The sequence below is a fragment of the Dendrobates tinctorius genome, unplaced genomic scaffold (assembly GCF_039654945.1).
Source record: "Dendrobates tinctorius isolate UK_male_01 unplaced genomic scaffold, ASM3965494v1 ptg000062l, whole genome shotgun sequence".
Taxonomy (NCBI): domain Eukaryota; kingdom Metazoa; phylum Chordata; class Amphibia; order Anura; family Dendrobatidae; genus Dendrobates; species Dendrobates tinctorius.
In genome coordinates, this window is record NW_027361730.1 from 14487411 (window position 1) to 14508163 (window position 20753).

The following is a 20753-nucleotide window of genomic DNA, read 5'->3' on the forward strand; positions in this document are numbered from 1 at the left end:
TTCCTTTCGAGGCTCTGGATCAGTTCTGCCCCCGGAGGGGTCCAGGGTTACTGTAGTTTTTTTCCTCGTCGGACCATTCTCCTCGCAGGTCCTGGATTTCCTTCCGGATTTCTCTCACCCTACTTGGTTCAGTTGCAAGTGGAATGAATACCTTCCCGCTCCAGACCTCTACATAGAATACTTGCATTTTATGTGCCTTTTGCTCTGATTTGTGACCTATTTTGAGTTATTTGGGCTTTTCAGGTGCAAGTGATGTGCCTTTGCTATTTGGCACTGTGGTTGTCCTTTACAACTATTAGGCATATTCACACGGTTTGTTGCTTTTCAGGAATGTATTATTTAACAATACCTATTTTTTAACTTGAACTAATAAAAGATATATGCTAATCACCCCACTATTCACTACACTTACCTTTATTGGTGGAATCCCATATAATTATACCCAGCTATGTATCGTGTTATGCGCACAGTATTGTGTAGATAGATATTTTTATGTTACATACACAACACACATATAGTACACAGTAAGGGCACACCCAGCTAGACACATAAGTTGTCGGATACACAACAATAGTGTATGGAATCATCTCCGGGAAACAGGAAGAGCGGCTACTTCCTCCAAAGGAAATGTGGGGAGGCTGGACACACATCTTTCATACTGAGCTCTGTAAATCCACACTTGTATCACAGTATATACAGAACTTAATAGAGCAACAACGCTCAACGTGTTGTTCTCGTATATTTACAATTACAGACTGAAGCACCCAGGGATCTCCAACGTTTCCTACCAGGGATGTAAGGTGAGGTTGAGGACTCTTCTATCTAGACTTGTTTTTTAGGTTGCACATATATGTGTGTAACATAACGCTCAGTATGTTTGTTCATTAGCTCAGTCTGACCCTTTTCAGCACATATTCTTATCAACTGTGCCCAGGACCATCCTTTTTGGATGGCATTGCGGTATTTTATTATGCAGTTGTGAATCCGAAATTGACTTAGCCAAACTGTATGCAAAACTATTCAGTCAAAAAGTTTTATGAAGAGTAAAATGTTTCGCACTGTATTCGGGTGTCAAGTTCAGTCTGCAGAAATAATTAATTTATATTTTTTTTTGTACTTCGTTTTATTTAGTTATGGATCCAGGGCTACCGAGATCAGTCAGTATCTTTAGTACAGGTTTGGTATCCTAAAAATACTGTATAATTTTAAAATGTGCTTATATGTTAACATGAAGTGTGATTTACAGGATTTTCTGCCAATAAAATGTATATTGATGTATAAATCAAACATAAAATGCTGATCTTACTGTTTTACATTGACCATTGTCATCTATATAATGTAGTCTTAATATATTATCACTATTAAGTGGCAGTAATGGCAATGAAAATGTATGTGATACATCAAAGAAATGAAAATGCGGAGTTTAAAGGTTAGCAATGATCTGAATCTAAGGTGACATCTTGTCTATTATATATAGACGTATGAGACAAGCCAACCTTTTCTTACCACTTTATGGTTTGAAGATATGGCCTAAAAAGGAAGGTCTGAGGTTTAGGAGTCAGAGCTCTGATGGTTTGGAAGGATAAATAACCAGAAATTGTGTAAACAGACTTGATTTTGCTTGGAAACAAGGAGCACATGTTAGGGTCAATCAGAAAGGCAGAGCAGACATGTTCCCTTTATTCTCTATCAGTGCCTGACTTTACCTGTTTAGAAGCAATCAAGATACATGTGATTCTTATGTCATGGGTACGTTACTGAGTGCAGGAGAGTGGGGGCCGATAGTCAGGATGGAAAATTAAAATGATGTCATCTGAGTTTGTCTTTTAGGTAGACGTTACACAGAGTACCTTTTGGAGAAACATTTGAGTGATGTCTAAGTTCTCTATGTGTTTGTCTCTATTTCCTGCAAGCACAACCATTTCCTCTGACTAGGCAGGAGCATGGTAGTAGTTGAATTGCTTATCTGGGTGTGAGACTACTATAAAGCCTCATGCACATTGTCTTTTCACTACTTTCATAAGACCCCAGCTTTATAAGGAGATATACTAAGGTTTTTTTCTGTTGAATTCATAATAATAATAATAATAAATTTTATTTTTATAGCGCCGACATATTCCGCAGCACTTTACATTTCAGAGGGGATTTGTACAGACAATAGACATTACAGCATAACAATAATCACATACAGTAGATTATAACAAATACCAAGAGGAGTGAGGGCCCTGCTCGCAAGCTTACAGTCTATGAGGAAAGAGGTAGACACGAAAGGTGGGTGGTAACAGTTGCCCTGATTGTATGGACCAGCCATAATGTTAAGTGTGTAACAGTACAGACACAGAGGGCTAATGGATGCATAAAGCATGTGGGAACATGATGCTGGGAACCTGGTTATGGTAAAATTTTTGGCTCTGCCACACAGGGATAGGTTAGGTTAATGTGTTGAGGCGATAGGCCAGTCTGAATAAATGCGTTTTCAGGACACGCTTAAAATTGTGGGGACTGGGGACTAATCGTATTGACCTGGGAAGTGCATTCCAAAGAATTGGCGCGGCACGTGTAAAGTCTTGGAGACGGGAGTGGGAGGTTCTGACTATTGAGGATACTAACCTCAGGTCATCAGCAGAACGGAGGGCGCGGGTAGGGTGGTATACTGAAACAAGGGAGGAGATGTAGGGTGGTGCTGAGCCATGGAGGGCTTTGTGGGTGAGGGTAATAAGTTTATACTGAATTCTGGAGTGGATGGGTAGCCAGTGTAATGACTGGCACAAGGTAGAGGCATCGGTGTAACGATTGGTGAGGAATATGATCCTGGCTGCAGCATTCAAGACAGATTGGAGAGGGGAGAGTTTTGTAAGAGGGAGACCGATTAGAAGAGAGTTACAATAGTCGAGACGAGAATGAATAAGAGAAACAGTAAGAGTTTTTGCAGAGTCAAAAGTAAGAAAAGGTCGAATTCTAGAAATGTTTTTGAGGTGCAGATGACAAGAGCGAGCCAGTGATCGAATGTGGGGGGCAAAGGAAAGCTCGGAATCAAGTATGACCCCAAGACAGCGGGCATGTTGCTGGGGAGTAATAGTGGAACCACAGACGGAAATGGCAATGTCGGGTGTAGGTACATTAGTAGCGGGAGGAAACACAAGGAGTTCAGTCTTTGATAGGTTCAGTTTCAGATATAGTGAGGACATGATATTAGACACAGCGTTTAGACAATCGCCAGTGTTTTCTAGAAAGGCTGGCGTGATGTCAGGAGAAGAAGCGTATAATTGGGTGTCATCAGCATAGAGATGGTACTGGAAACCAAATCTACTGATTGTTTGACCAATAGGGGCAGTGTACAAGGAGAAGAGGAGGGGGCCTAGAACCGATCCTTGAGGAACCCCAACAGTAAGAGGAAGGTGAGAGGAGGAGGAACCGGCAAAAGAAACAGTAAAGGAGCGGTCGGAGAGATAGGAGGAGAACCAGGAGAGAACGGTGTCCTTGAGGCCAATGGAACGGAGCATAGTGAGGAGGAGCTGATGATCCACAGTGTCGAATGCTGCAGAGAGATCCAAGAGAATTAGCATGGAGTAATGACCATTTGATTTAGTTGTTAGCAGATCATTAGAGACTTTAGTGAGGGCAGTTTCAGTGGAGTGTAAAGAGCGGAAACCGGATTGGAGAGGGTCGAGAACAGAGTTTTCTGAGAGATAGCGGATAAGACGGGAGTGGACCAGGCGTTCCAGGAGTTTAGAGATGAAGGGAAGATTAGAGACAGGTCTATAGTTAGCGGCACAATTTTGGTCGAGGGATGGTTTTTTAAGTAGTGGATGTATGATGGCATGCTTAAATGAGGAGGGAAAAATACCAGAAGAGAGAGAGAGGTTAAATATTTTAGTTAGGTGAGGGGTGACAGCAGGGGAAAGGGACTGGAGGAGATGTGACGGAAATGGGTCACTGGTGCAAGTAGTTGGGCGAGAAGATGCAAGGAGCCTGCTTACTTCTTCTTCTGTGACTGGTTCAAAATCAGAGAGTGAGTTAGATGCAGTGGGGGAGGGAGGACAGTGCATGGTATGAGGGGATTTGGAGATAATTTCCTGTCGGATCTGGTCAATTTTTTCTTTGAAGTAATTGGCCAGATCGTCAGCTTGGAGCTCAGTGGTTGGGGCCTGTACTCTTGGATTGAGTAGAGAATGAAAAGTGTCAAAGAGACGTTTCGGGTTATTGGACAGTGAGATGATGAGGGTGTTGAAATAGGTTTGTTTGGAGAGGTGAAGGGCAGTGTTGTATGTTCTAAGCATAAACTTAAAATGGATGAAATCTTCGTGTAGATTGGATTTTCTCCACAGACGTTCGGCGCACCTGGAGCACCGCTGCAGGAAACGTGTTTGCACCGTGTGCCAGGGTTGTCGCCGTCTGCGTTGTGGTGTTCTATTTATAGGGGGTGCAAATTCATCCAGGGCAGTTTGAAGTGTTTCATTGTAATGCTTCAAAGCAGAATCAGGACATGAGAGGGAGGAGATAGGGGCCAATGAAGACTGCAAGTTCTTCAGAAGTTTCTGGGTGTTAATGGCCTGTGTGTTTCTATAAGTCTGGACAGTGGGGGTGACCTGAGCAGCCTGGCAGTTCTTTATAGAGAATGAAAGAAGATTGTGGTCAGAGAGCGGGAGAGGGGAGTTTGCAAAATCATCCACTGCACAAAGCCGAGAGAAGACCAAGTCGAGGGAGTTTCCGTCTTCATGCGTTGGAGAATTAGTAAGCTGCGAAAGGCCAAATGAGGAGGTTAGAGATAAAAGGTGAGTAGCAGATGGGGAGAGGGGAAGAGCAATGGGGATGTTGAAATCTCCCATGATGAGGGTAGGGATGTCACAGGAGAGAAAATGTGGAAGCCAAGTGGCAAAATGATCCAGGAACTGATGGGAGGGGCCGGGAGGACGATATACCACCGCCACTCGCATGGAGAAGGGGGTGTAGAGTCTGACGGCATGGACCTCAAAAGAAGGGAAGACAAGTGAGGGTAGTTGAGGGATAACCTGAAAGGTACATTTTGGTGATAGGAGCAGACCAACGCCTCCACCAGCTCTATTGTCTGATCTTGGGGTATGAGAGAAGTGTAGCCCCCCGTATGAAAGAGCAGCAGCAGCGGTAGTATCTGACTGCTGGATCCAGGTTTCAGTAAGAGCCAGAAGGTTAAGAGAATTAGAAAGGAAGAAGTCATGAATGAAGGAGAGTTTGTTACACACTGAGCGAGAATTCCAAAGTGCACAATTAAGAGAGACAGATGGCATGCAGGGAATATTAATAAGATTAGAGGGGTTTCTGAGTGTAGCAGTGGGGGGGTTTGACTTTCTATAACATGGGGGACCAGGGTTGGGAGCAATGTCTCCTGCAACTAGGAGAAGGAGGATAGAAAGAGTGAGCAGATGGTTAAGTGATTTGTGAGAGCGTCTCTGGTGTTGAATGGTGGGACTGGCTGGATCTGTGCAATTTAACAATGTGAAAAGAGCATGAGTGCTATACATAGGAGAGGAAAGGAGCGAGGGGCCAATATGGATGGAGTGTGGAGAGTTAATGCCAGGGCGGTGGATGTGTGTGAATGCAGCGGCCAGGATATAAATTACACAAATGCATATGGTATATATTTGTTGTACTCCAAATGTACAGAGAGTAGATGTATATAAATGTCTTACCTGTCTCCAGCCCTGTTTAACTGCCATGTTATAACTGCCAGAAGTACTTTGATACATGTACTTCGATAACATGTGCATAAATGCCACCCCTGCATAAATGCTCCCCCTAGCTATGTCTGAATATATAGGAGGTTAAGGCTAAGTTTTTTTTTTTTTTTTGGCTCTCTCTTCTCGTTAATCAATCACACTAAATTGAGACACCAGGACCCAATAAAATGTTGTGGTCAAATAAACACATGTCCAGCACTACATGGATCATAAAGCACTTTGAAAAGTTTCTTGACCTCACAACATAAGGGGACAAGCAGAGTAAGTTGAAATAACTATATACCAGATATAAGCTTGCAGAGTTGAAAACACATAGATAGCATTCAGGATTAACTGCTTGCTGACATTGAATGGAGACACAGGAGTGGATTCAGAGCAGAGATTGGAAAAGCTGGTTACCAGATATAAGCTTGCAGAGTTGAAAACACATAGATAGCATTCAGGATTAACTGCTTGCTGACATTGAATGGAGACACAGGAGTGGATTCAGAGCAGAGATTGGAAAAGCTGGTTACCAGATATAAGCTTGCAGAGTTGAAAACACATAGATAGCATTCAGGATTAACTGCTTGCTGACATTGAATGGAGACACAGGAGTGGATTCAGAGCAGAGATTGGAAAAGCTGGTTACCTGTATGAAGAGAATAGAGATGCGTGTCACATTCATCCATGTTATAACTGCCAGAAGTACTTTGATACATGTACTTCGATAACATGTGCATAAATGCCACCCCTGCATTCATAGATTTTTATGACTTTTTAGTGGCACAGAATCCCAAGTGGCCATAAGTCAGGGGAGGTCATATCATTGGTGCAACCTGGTCCCATGAAGTAAGGGGGTCCATTTCCAACTCTTCAGTTGGTGGAATTGTGCATTATGATGAGCTATTGGATTGGAAAGGGCCAATATACTGTTCTTGCATAGGGGCTATTTGCCTTTTATAGAGCCTGTGCATATGTGTATATATATATATATATATATATATATATATATACACACCGTATATACTCGCGTATAAGCCAACATATTCAGCCCATTTTTTGGGGCTGAAAGTCCCCCTCTCGGCTTATACGCGAGTCATATACCGGGGGACGGCCGGGCGGGGGTGTAGGAGATCATACTCACCTCTCCTAGCATGTCTCTTGCAGTCCCCCCATGCTTATTCCATCTTCTCGGCACTGTTCTTCCTGCTTTCAACGGTCACGTGGTGTCGCTCATTACATATGCGCATATGTAATGAGCGGCACCACGTGATGCTGAAAGCAGGAAGAACAGCGCTGAGAAGATGGAATAAGCACGGGGCTGCAAAAGACATGCTAGGAGTGGTGAGTATAGCGGAGGGAGCCATATTCACCTGTCCCCCGTTCCACCACTGCGCATCGCTCTGCTGTCTTGGTTCCTCTGGCAGTGACGTTCAGGTCAGAGAGCGCCATGACTTAGTTAGCAGGCGCCCTCTGCCTGAACAGTCACTGTGCAGAGCTGGCAACGCTGAGGAGCAGCAGCAGGGATGAGGTGAGTATACAGGTTTTGTTTTTTTTTAATTGAGGCAGCAGCATTATAAGGGGCCACTAATAACTGTGCATCATTGTAAGGGGCCGCTCACTGTGCAGCATTATAAGGGGCCACTAATAACTGTGCATCATTGTAAGGGGCTGCTCACTGTGCAGCAATATAAGGGGCCACTAATAACTGTGCATCATTGTAAGGGGCCGCTCACTGTGAAGCATTATAAGGGCAGTAGCTTCGGCATTTTCCACCCTAGGCTTATACGCGAGTCAATAAGTTTTCCCAGTTTTTTGTGACAAAATTGGGGGGTCGGCTTATACAGGGGTCGGCTTATACGCGAGTAGATACGGTATATATATATATATATATATTAATGAAATGGTGCTTTTAGCTTGCTATGGGGCCAGATTGTATTTCTTCAATGTGGCCATTTTGCATTTCTTCCACAAAGCATACAATGCCACATGTAGGCAACATACAAACTACACATGGAGTGCCAACTGGTCCATAGTGTAGACTTATTTGAACTATGTGTGTTACATTACATATTCTGTGTACTGGACAATATCATGAAAATGGACCTTTGTTGCACGCACACACAGTCTTATTCAGATGAATTCTGCCTGGAACCCACTTGAAAAAACATTGACAAAAATCCCTGAAAATAAGGAACATATGCACCGTAGTGATGGGTGAACATGCTCGGGTGTAATCCGAGTATCCTGGGCATGCTCAGATAATATGCTCAAGTCCCTGCAGCTGCAGGTTTTATTGCTGTTAGACTGCCGCAACACATTCAGGGAATTGCCTAACAAACAGAGAATTCCGACATGTGTTGCGGATGTCTACCGCCGCATAACATGCAGCTGCAGGAACTCGAACATATTATCCGAGCACGCCCAAGATACTCGGATAACACCCGAGCATATTCGCCCATCACTAATGCACAGCAATGTTCCGTCTTTTGAAACTCCACTTAACCACTACAGGCTTTGAAAGCTGTGAAAAGACATTTCCAGTCCATTCATCTGGCCGACTCTATATTGTATATGGAATTTAAAAAAATAACAATTGTGGCAAAGAGAGGTCAGAAAGGATGCTACAGATAACACACTGTCGGTGTTTTCCTTGAGCGTCTTCTTCAAAAAAACAATATGAGCACCTTGCACTGGGAGCTTTACTAGGCCAGTGAACAATGCGAGTGCAAACTATCTTGGTAAAGTGCTTCACTACGTTGATTATAAAAAATACAATAAAATGTTCTTGAAAGCCTTTTCCAGTACTAATCCATGATAATGCCGCAGCACACAAAGCATTACCTGCCTCTCGTATGTTTGCATATTTTTCTCCATACAGGTACTTGCAGATGCTGTACATTACATATCAGCTCGCACAAAGTGTCGAGTAAGATGACAGCAAGTACATTGTAAGAAGGTGCGTGATGCATAATAGGCTGCGAGGCGCAGAACGGGCTGAGGTTTAAGAGCCGCAATTCTGCTGTTAGATGCTGGAGAATCATAGGGTAGATTCACAATGAGATTTCTGACAGATTCCACTCCAAAATTCACAGAACAAAATGCTCCTAATGGGCTCTAAATACATATGTATTTCAAAGAGAAAACACACCTATATGCACGTGACATTTATTCCATGTATTTTTTCCAGCCTTGAAAAAAAGTGTCATGTTAATTCTTGGGATGTTTTTTCATGGAAAATGCACCATTTAATCAATAGTAGCAGTAGAAAAAAAACATATCGGACACAAAAAGTTATTTTCTTTTCAGATTTTTGTGCCCAAAGAACATCCATGTCAGAAAACTCAATGTGAAAATATTACTGTCAGTTATATGGATTTGCATTGATTGTTAGCTTATTTTGCAGAGAATGTGCACTCTTATATTTCACTTTTAGATGTAAATAATCTTGCCCGTTTCCTGGTGAACTTTGCATCTAAATTCTGGCATCATGGTCCCGAGTCATCAAAGTATTTATACCTCCTCCTGGCGTAAAACATTTTGAAAATTTGCAAAATTTTTGTACAAACACAAAGCTGTGTTTTCACACAGTTCTACCCCATTTTAGCAGCGCTGGGGCAGAATGGAGCACGACAAGTTGTGGGATGCCTTACTCCACAAATCTTACTCCAGTCTCATAATTAATCAGGTTCCTCTGGCTCCAATGGCTCCAAGACGGCCCCTCATCAAGACAAAAGTTTTTCAAACAGATTTTATGGAAATTTGCAAAATTCCTTAATTATTAGTTTTAGCATTTTTTAATTGCTTTTGTTGTTTACTTTAGAATAAAATCTTTCCCAGAGGGTTGCCATTAAGGTACTGTCACACTTAGCGATGCACCAGCGATCCCGACCAGCGATATGACGCGGTCAGGATCACTGGTGCATCGCTAAGTGGGCGCTAGTGAGCTGCCAAACAGGCAGATCTCAGCAGCGACATAGCAGGGGTCAGGGGTCGCTACTTACCTGTCTGACGAGGCGATCCTGATGTCCTCCCGGCCGCGTCCACGCGTCGCTCGTCGGCGCCGCAGGAAGCTGACGACAAGAAACGGTCCAGGACGTTCTCGCGCGATCAGCGATAATCAGCGGGGGAGCCGGTCGGAGGTAAGTATCAGACATAGCAATATCGCTAGCAATATCGCTGCTACGTCACAAAACCAGTGACGTTACAGCAATATTGCTAGCAATATCGCTTAGTGTGACAGGCCCTTTAGAAGACACAAATAATACTCAAATTGGAAACACCCTCCAGAGTGATTAGTGACTGAGATGGTAATAGTAATAGTTGGAATGATTTAAGAGAATGAACATTTAACTTTTCACAAAAAAATAACTTCAGATCCAATTTGTTTTATTTTACCAAGGGTAACAGGAGAAATTGGACCACAATAAGTTGTTTTACAATTTGTCCTGAGTACGCTGATAACCTTCATGTGGGGGTAAACCACTGTTTAGGCGCATGCCAGAGCTCGGAAGGGAAGGAGCCCTGTTTGACTTTTCAATGCAAAATTGGTTGGAATTGAGATCGGATGCCATGTCGCGTTTGGAGAGCCCCTGATGTGCCTAAACAGTGGAAACCCCACAATTCTAACTCCAACGCTAACCCCAACACACTAATAAACCCTAATCCCAACAGTAACCATAACCCTAACCACAAACCTAACCCTAACATACCCCTAACCCTAATGCCAACCCTAACTTTAGCCCCAACCCTAACCCTAACTTTAACCCTAACCCTAACCCTAAAGTGAAAATGGAAATAAATACATTTTTTTATTTTATTATTTTTCCCTAACTAAGGGGATGATAAAGGGGGTTCGATTTACTATTTATAGCGGGTTTTTATGTTTGACAGCTGTCACACACTAAAAGACGCTTTTTATTGCAAAAAATAGTTTTTGCAGCACCACATTTTGAGAGCTATAATTTTTCCATATTTTGGCCCACAGAGTCATGTGAGGTCTTGTTTTTTGCAGAACAAATTGACGGCTATATTGGTACCATTTTCGGGCACATGAGATTTTTTGATCGCTTTTTATTTTGATTTTTGGGTGTTAGAATGAACAAAAACCAGCAATTCATGAATTTCTTTTGGGGGGCGTTTATACGGTTCCATGTGTGGTAAAATTGATAAACCAGTTTTATTCTTTGGGTCAGTATGATGACAGCAATACCTCATTTATATCATTTTTTAAGTTTTGCACTTTTATACAATAAAAACTATTTTATAGAAAAAATAATTATTTTTGCATCGCTTTATTCTGAGAGTTATAACTCTTTTATTTTTCCGGTGATGGAGCTGTATGGCGGCTTGTTTTTTTGCGGGATAAGATGACATTTTCAGCGGTACCACGTTTATTTATATCCATCTTTTTGATCGCGTGTTATTCCACCTTTTGTTTGGCGCTATGATGATAAAGCATTGTTTTTTTGCCTTGTTTTTTTGTAATTGTGTTCACTAAAGGGGTTAACTAGTGGGACAGTTTTATAGGTTGGGTCGTTACGGACACGGCGATACTAAATATGTGTACTTTTATTGTTTAGAATTTTTTTATTCATATATTGATTTATTGATGGAATAAATATTTATTTTTTTATTATTTTTTATTTTTGCTATATTTTTACAATTATTTATTTATTTTTTTAATTTCATTCTCTGTTTTACACCGTGTCCCACTATGGGACACTCCTTTCACTAACCTAAGAGACTTCCTGACATGCACTGCACATGACAGGAAGTCTCTGAGCTCTGGTAACCCGGATGTCACCATGACGACATCGGGTTACTATGGGAGCGATTGGGACCCCGTGTCATGCCGCGGGGTCTCCGATCCAAAGGCAGAGGGGCTGTCACAGCTGACAGCCCCTCTGCCTACTCCTGGAATACCGCAATCATGTTTGATTGCAGTGTTCCGGGGTTAAAGTGCTGGGACTTAGTGCCGGGTGTCAGCTGTGAGAATCAGCTGACACTTGACTGCGATCAGTCGCGCTCCTCCCTTGAGCGCGGCTGATTGCGTATGATGTACTATTCAATCCATGGTCATAGGGGCCCAGGGCACATGGACGGAGTAGTACGTCAAAGGTCAGAAAGGGGTTAAAAACAGCTTTCATGCATCTTGGCATGCTTGCCACCAGTCTCACACTGCTTCTGGCGCAAAAATTTAATCAGTTCTTCTTTGTTTGATGGCTTGTGACTATCCATCATCCTCTTGATTACATTCCAGAGGTTTTCAAGGGGGTTCAGGTGTGGAGACTGGGCTGCCCATGACAGGGTTTTGATGTGGTGGTTTCTTAATTTTTGCCAGAGCTGTACATGTATATCCAATACATTTAACCCTTAGGTGTGTGGGAGCAATCAATCAGCTCCACCACTGTTACATATACATGAAAACAACGGAAATAACACGAACGTCATAAATAGGTGTCTCAATGAAACCTAAACCAGACCATACATGTTGGTAAAATATCATCAAGTTAGCCAACAATTAGTCGGGCATCAAAATGGCAGCAAACACTGTCAAATAAACACAATGTGTATCTTAAAATCGAAACCTGTTGCTATGTGTAATTGTGGACTATAAAAAGATTCCCTGTGGACTTTAACACAATACACAGGATGTTCTTCAGCGTGACTGCAGAGAACAGGAATTTTACAGAGAAACAAGCCATTAATTTTATTTTGATCACCCTTCATGATAAATATCACATGGTCAACGGATTTTTTCTTTCTTTTTTATAATAATTGCTCACGTACAGTATTTAGCAATATGTACTTTTATGATGATTTGACCAATCGTACCGTTCCGTTCTGAGTTCGCAGTTTATCACTTCTTTCTTTGCATGTCGCATCGCTTGCTAGCGCTAACGTAGCTGTTATTCCTCCTTTGCTACAATACACGTGCAGTTAGTGCAGTCTCTTGCTGTATGCAATCAATAGCACCAAGCTCCAAAAATGTGCTTGTCAAGCAGTTTAGGAAACAAAATGAGGCATTTTCACCACAGTTTGAGTAGAAGTCTAATAACAACGTACACTTGTGTACATGTATTTTGCATCTCTCGCCTATGATAATTTTCGTTAAATGCCCTAGGCATTATTTAAATAAGCTGTGTGATGACCTGTAAGCCGAAGATCCCATATCACTGTAATCAAACGCGATCATACAGAGCTAATGTGCTGAAACATGCCAGACTTTCTACAGTTTGATAATATCACAGTTCTGTATCGGGCACTTGCTGAGCGTGCTTGTCAGGGATAATATGAGACATCAGTGGGCCCAGGGCAAAGATCCTGCTATTGGGCCACAAAAGCTGTTGGCGAGAAACATAAAGCAACTTGCAGATGTATAATGCATATGATTATGTCAAGTCCTCCAGATCACTAAATAGAAATTATTTCTCTGCATTTGCTTTTTTTTGTTTTTCTCTTTGGCTACAGCCTCACATCCTTTTCTGTTTTTACATTTATCAAAAATTGACTTTTCTCTCTTATGTGTCAGCATTACATCTGCATTGCAAAAATTTCTTCTCATACGATTTAAAAAAATAAAGGAGTTGGAATTTCTTAACGTATTATTATTGACTCTTAACATTGGCTAAGTAAAATATTATGGATGAAACACTGATGGACCACTGGAAAAGTGTGTTTTGTTTTGTTTTTTAACAGATCTCCATAAACTCTAAGGGTATGTGCACACGTTGCGGATTCTGCTGAGGATCCGCAGCGGATTTGGCCCTGCGGATCCACAGCAGATCCGCAGGCATTGTACAGTACAATGCTAATCAATTGGTTTTCAAAACCACAATGCACATGCTTTGGATTTTTCCGCACGGATTTGCTGTGGTTTTAAATCCGCAGCATGTCAATTCTTTCTGCGGATTCCGCAGCAGTTTGACACCTGTTCCATTGTCCAGGTGTCAAACCGCAGGGGAAAACTGCTGGTAAATCTTCAACTGCAGTTTTACCTGCAAATCCGCTCGGAAAAATCCGCAGCTGAATCCGCACTGTGTGCACTCACCCTAAAGGGAATCTATCTGCAGGTTTCTACTATGTAATCTGAAGACAATATGCTGCAGGGGTTAAAACACAGATTTGAGAGATGTCCCTTTTATCATGCTCAGTGCTTCTGTTTGCTTGCAATTATTGTTTTAGCACCAGGAGCTTATTGCTGTGACTCAGGACACGCCCCTTCCTGTGATAGGCAGCTCACTGTCTATAGACATTGTTTTTGGAGTGATGTGGGAGGGGTTAGCTTTCTCAGCTCTGCTTCATTGCTAAATCTAAACACTCTGATTGGATTGTGTCAAAACGGCTTCACCCAGTAATCTATGTAATACACTGTTAGGGCTCTTTCAGACATCAGTGTGTCTGGTACGTGTGGTTATTGCAGTGCCAGCATGAGAGAATGATGCGAGCTGTCTTCAGCACCCGGGAACAGCGTGAACAGTACCGCTGTTTCCCAAGCATCGGTCCCTGTGTTACTGATGTGGCGTATGTGCCTCACACAGTTACCACATTCATGCCATAAGTATTACACACATGTACACGCAGACAAACAGACTCTTATATTTCCGTCACTGTTTTTTCCGATACTGGAAATAACAGGACGTGTGTGTGTGAAAGAGGCCTTAGATTCAGCTTCTTTTTGCCTGCCTCAGGCTGCTCTCAGATGTGGTAGCAAAAACCTGCTGAGAGATTCCCTTTAAGGGCCAAATGTGATGCGCAAAACCTATTAGAATAGGACATGCTCTAGGTTTCATGGATTGGACACATGGATCGGATTTTTACAATGGATGTGTGTATGGATTAATGAAACTGTGGGTCAGTGTGCTGTATTAATTAAAAAAAACAGCACATGGATGTATGAAAGCAGCCTCTACGCTAGGGCTATACAGCGACTTTGGCCGGGACACCTGTCACATAGCTAAAGCTTGCTGGATGTTGTTCTTATGTCACAGCACGATACAAGTGAATGTCGTTGTATTGCGACCATGAACGTACTGCAACCTTGACAAGCAAGTCACAAAAAGTACAACTGCGTCAGATGTTACAGCCAAAATAGTGGGTAGCCCAACAATCCAGCCTGTGGAAGACATTTTATGGAAATGCAAAAGGTTGACCTAAATCAGTGGCAGAAACTTTTGAGGAGGGTGCCAGATATGAAGAATATACAGTTGAGATTTTTACTGAAATGTTTAATTTTGACTGGAGGGTCACTTTATAGCTCTGTAATTCCGAATTCAATAATATAAGGTTAATTACTGTTTCTGTGAAAATGTTTCAATTTTTTTTTATTTATTAAGCACCCTGGTTCATATTTTGCATACATTTTTTTCATTCATTTTTTATGCACTTGTGGAATATGTTTACTCATAGAGAATAAATAAAGGGATGATTCACACCTTACAAATATTGTTGCATAAAATGTTTATGAATATCTTATTCATCTAAATAGAGCTTGTAGAAATCAATGGCCCTGATTCATCACTTGCATTTTTGTTATGTCACTTTACTTTTTTTCTTGCAGTTCTCATTGTCATTTATTGTACCAACTTATTCAAAATGATGCACGTGCTTAATGAATTTTGTATAAAATAAAAGTGCTCTTTTTTCCACCTGGCGACTTTGTAGAGCAAAAAGTTGTACTTTTCATAAAATTGCACCAAAATAACCGGTGTATGTAAAATTACTCCAGAGGCTGACTGGGGTACAATCACGTAAAATTCTACAACTTTTTATAGAAAGTTGTGTTACAGAACTCCCAAGCACACCGAATAGGAGATGTATGCCCTTAATGCAGCAACCGACCGGCTGCGACCCCCTGGGCAGAGGTAAACAAGATATCCCACTTCTGATCTCCCCCCACCTTTGTAAATTCCAAGGCTATTGTAATGTATGTCTGCCATCTTAATTGCAGCCTGTTATCTACTGGCACGACACACATTGATTGTCCTGCCCTCTGTATGTTTATATACTCTGAGACCGATGAGTAAAATGCTGTCATACTGGAAATACATGGAGTAGCAGTGTCTTTTATAGGTTCCCATGTTACAAAGCCTTTCGAGCAAGCACCCTTCATTCAGAAGCGAGGAAAAGCAGAGTGGACCTCCTGAAACACGGGGTGATAATGTAAAAGGTATTACAGCACAGAAGAATCTAAACCACCTGGAAATGATGACGTAAAAATCAGAAAACTAAACAAAAGACAACTTTAACCCCTCTCTGCCATTAGACGTACTATTCCGTCCATGTGAACTGGTACTTAATTCCCGTGGACAGAATAGTACTTCATTAGCAATCGGCCGCTCACGCGGGGGGTGTGCGGCAGATCGCGGCCGGGTGTCAGCTGATTCTCACAGCTGACACCTGGCACTAAGTGCCAGAAGCGGTCACAGACCGCTCCTAGAACTTTTAACCTCTGCCTTTGGATTGGAGACCCCGCAGCATGACGCGGGGGTCCCGATCACTGCCATGGAGACCCGATGTCGTCATGATGACATCCGGGTCTCCAGAGCTGAGAGACTTCCTGTCATGCGCAGTGATGACAGGAAGTCTCTCAGGTCAGTGTGCACTGAGTGCAGTGCTGACAGCTTCTATAGCATGCAGATCTGCATGCTATAGAAGCGATCAACCTGCACAAAATGAGTGTCCCATAGTGGGACAAAGTGCAAAAGATAGAATTAAATAAAAAAATAAATAATTGTAAAAATATTTAAAATATAATATTAAAAAAATATTTATTCCATCAATAAATAAATATTTAAATAAAAAAATCTAAACAGTAAAAGTACACATATTTAGTATTGTCACGTCCGTAACGACCCGACCTATAAAACTGTTCCATTAGTTAACCCCTTTAGTTAACACCATAAAAAAAATGCTTTATCATCATACCGCCGAACAAAAACTGGAATAACACACGATCAAAAAGATGGATATAAATAAACATGGTACCGCTGAAAGCGTCATCTTGTCTCGCAAAAAACAAGCCATGATACAGCATCATCAGCGAAATAATGAAAGTTATAGCTCTCAGAATAAGGCGATGCATAAATAATTATTTTTTCTATAAAATAGTTTTTATTGTTCAAAAGCGCCAAAACATAAAAAAGATATAAATGAGGTATAGCTTTCATCATACTGACCTGAAGAATAAAACTGGTTTATCAATTTTACCACACCCGGAACGGTATAACCGCCCCCTCCCAAAAGAAATTCATGAATTGCTTGCTTTTGTTCATTCTGCTTCCCAAAAATCTGAATGAAAAGCGATCAAAAAATGTCAAGTGCCCAAAAATGGTACCAATAAAAACGTCAACTCGTCTGGCAAAAAAATAAGACCTCACAAGACTCTGGACCAAAATATGGAAAAATTATAGCTCTCAAAATGTGGTGATGCAAAAACTATTTTTTGCAATGAAAAGCGTCTTTTAGTATGTGACAGTTGCCAAACATAAAAACAGCTATAAAAACTCATTATAAATAGTAAATCAACCCCCTTTATCACCCCATTAGTTAGGGACTTATAAAATAAAAAATGTATTTATTTCCATTTTCTCATTAGGAATAGGATTAGGGTTGGGACTAAAGTTAGGGTTAGGATTAGGGCTAAAGTTAGGGTTTTGATTACGGTTACGGTTGGGAGTAGGGTTAAATGTGTGTTACGGTTAGATTTGTGGTTAGGGCTATGGTTAAGGTTGGGATTAGGGTTAGGTGTTGTGAATTCGCTTTCTGGCCTCCCTCTGGTTATTACTGAAGGTAGTCGAGCTGGTCAGATCGACAGAGGGGTTGCGAGTTCTCTTTCTGGGCTCCCTCTGGTGGTTACTGGAGGTAATGGAGCTGATCTGATTGACAGAGGCTTGCCACCTGATAATGATGATGATGACTGGAGATCTGGGGTTTCAGATTGGGATTTAAGACAGCCAACTCCCTCTATCCCTGCTGGTGATTTGCTTCCTGTTCCTCCTGAGAACCAACAGGTCAAACTTACACACATGGTATATCGTATATTACAGTACATTTACCATCTATATGTAGTACAGATTACAATTGCCTATCACCAACAACATATGAACCATACCAAAAAAAAGGTGATCACAAGGCCAAGAATTAGAAAAAAGCTCATAATTTTATTCAATAGAAATTACATAAAATCCGATTGACAGGATAATTGGGGGAAAGGATTAGAAAAAACACACATAGATATGGTAGTACACTAGCACATACAAAAAGGGACGTACTCATCCAAGTGAATATGTATATAGGCAGTGCATCAGAACAAAATAGTTCAGAATGGTGTGGATACAGTTCCACTAATGACACATGTGGGCGCTATTATATAATCATACATGTACAAATAGCTGGGGTATATGCCACAATCAATCCCCACTACCACATGCACAGTAATTCCACCCCACTGACTGCTCACAACCTCCCATAATCCTCACAAATGCACAAACCAGACCAGTGCCAAAAAATATCGGGAGGTAATTACCATTAATATCAGCAGCAGCAGGGAGCGTACCACATACCGGGATGAGCGCGTCCGCCCCGACGCGCATTTCGGACCTTCCTTCTTCAAGGGGCCTGACTCAGCTGATGACAGCCCGCTTCTTTATACCGCCCAATCACAGCGCGTTAACCACGCAACCAGAAGTAGCGGTCCCGGCCTGGAAGTGACGTGCCACTTGTCAGGACACCAGCGACGCCAGCCAACATCGACATCATGAAAGAGGAGGAGCCAAGGGCAGGCTCCGCCGCAGCATAGAGATGCCAAGAGCGGGCAGGCGCAGGAGGGACGAGACAACAGGCGCGTACAAGCCGGGAGAGCTGGTCACATCAATTTAATAATACAAATACATACATAGGATAAAATCATCACCAAAGTGACTGAAAAGGAATAGTGACATCAATCCATTAGACAAAATATATGAACAGCGGTACCTCATAATATACCCCACCACTCTTATATATGAGAGAAAACAACACCATATATACACAGAGAAAGGATAGAAGCAATACACAATAAATGACATTATTATTCATATCTTTTTTTTCTTCAAAATACATATCCGTCAGATCTTCTTCCACTGCTTCTTCATTAATAAAAACAGGGCTTGTATTCCTCATATGTCACAAAACATCATAGAAACTGCTGGTCACACTATAAGTCCAATTCGCACAGACCATCATCATGACGACAAATCACTAAAATATAAAATATTAAAAAGTGAACAACACATACCATGGGTGTTTTCTATACAGCAGAACAGTAGGATCATAGGAATGGGGCATAACTTATATGCTCATTGAGTCCAGATGGATGGACTGTGCCAAGTGTCCAAATCCATCTGGAGGTTGTGAGCAGTCAGTGGGGTGGAATTACTGTACATGTGGTAGTGGGGATTGATTGTGGCATATACCCCAGCTATTTGTACATGTATGATTATTTAATAGTGACCACATGTGTCATTAGTGGAACTGTATCCACACCATTCTGAACTATTTTGTTCTGATGCACTGCCTATATACATATTCACTTGGATGAGTACGTCCCTTTTTGTATGTGCTAGAGTACTATCGTATCTATGTGTGTTTTTTCTAATCCTTTCCCCTAATTATCCTGTCAATCGGATTTTATGTAATTTCTATTGAATAAAATTATGAGCTTTTTTCTAATTCTTGTCTGTTCCTCCTGAGGTCTGATTTCTCCAGCTCTGTCCCTGAATGTTCAGCTAAGTGGTTTATTTGCTATTCTGTTTGCATTTGATGTGGTTTTGTCTATCTCTTCTTGGTGTGGGTCAGCCAGCTCCGGCTGGGACTGTGCTGAATCACCGCCCATATGTTACTGCTTGTGCCAGTTTGTTTTATCCCCTGTTAGATTGGTCTCTTTTTGCTCTGCTTTCAGAATATACCAGAGTGCTGATATATTGGGGGGCGAAGTAGTGTGACTTCAGTGTTTTTTGCATCAGACGTGTTGGACTTTTTGCAGGGTTTTTTGCGTGATTGCAGACAGTGTCTTTCCTTTCCTGTCCTGTCTAGTCAGTGTGGGCCCCATCATTTGCTCAGTCTATTTTCCTGCCTGCGTTTGTGTTTTCATCTTGTCTCACCGACAATATATGTTTGGGGGCAATCTATTCCTTTGGGGTCTACCCTGGGGCAGTTTAGATTTCCCCTTTCTTGCTTTAGGCTTAGTTAGCTCTCCGGCTGTGCCGAGGCGTCTAGGATCATCGTAGGTACGCTCTACGGCTACTGCTAGTTGTGTGGATAGGATCAGGGGTCTGCAATCCGATTAGGTACCAACCTCTCTGGTTTTCTGTGGCTTAGCCTGGACCTGCTCTCCTCCTCGGTAACCCATTCACAATAGTTAGGGATGTGTTGGGGTTAGGGTTATGGTTAGGGTTGGGATTAGGGTAAGGGGTGTATTGTAGTAAGGGTTTTGGTCAGGGCTATTGTTAGGATTAGGGTTGTGTTGGGGTTAGGGTTGGAGTTAGAATTGGGGGGTTTCCACTGTTTAGGCATATTAGGGGCTCTCCAAACGCAACATGGCGTCTGATCTCAAATACAGACAATTTTGCATTGAAAAGTCAAACGACGCTCCTTACCTTCTGAGCTCTGCCATGCGCCCAAACAGTGGTTTACCTGCATATATTGGGTATCAGCGTACTCAGGACAAATTATACAACAACTTTTGGGGTTCAATTTCTCCTGTTACCCTTGGTAAAATAAAACTAATTGGATCTTAAGTAAATTTTTTATGAAAAAAAGTTTTTTTTCAAACATTCCAAAAAATCCTGTGAAGCACCTGAAGGGTTAATAAACTTCTTGAATATGGTTTTGAGCACTCTGAGGAGTGCAGTTTTTAGAATGGTGCCACTTTTGGGTATTTTCTATCATATAGACACCTAAAAGTGACTTCAAATGTGATGTGGTCCCTAAAAAAAAGTGTTGAAAAAATGAGAAAACACTGGTCAAATTTTAACCCTTATAGCAAAAAAAATTTTGGTTCCAAAATGGTGC

The 20753-nt window shown here is 41.7% G+C and overlaps 1 protein-coding gene across 2 annotated transcripts in view; it reads left to right on the forward strand.

The window, feature by feature from the left end:
• The first annotated feature begins 701 nt into the window (after window positions 1-701).
• SHANK3 (SH3 and multiple ankyrin repeat domains 3) overlaps window positions 702-20753 on the forward strand; it is a 609395-nt gene continuing 589343 nt past the window's right edge. Inside the window, exons 1-2 of one of the 2 annotated variants that reach the window (XM_073579309.1) lie at window positions 722-800; window positions 1132-1157. The gene's annotated coding sequence lies outside the window, so the exon portion shown is untranslated. Of the gene's footprint in view, window positions 801-1131; window positions 1158-20753 lie in introns of both variants that reach the window. The other variant, XM_073579308.1, reaches the window with a different exon arrangement.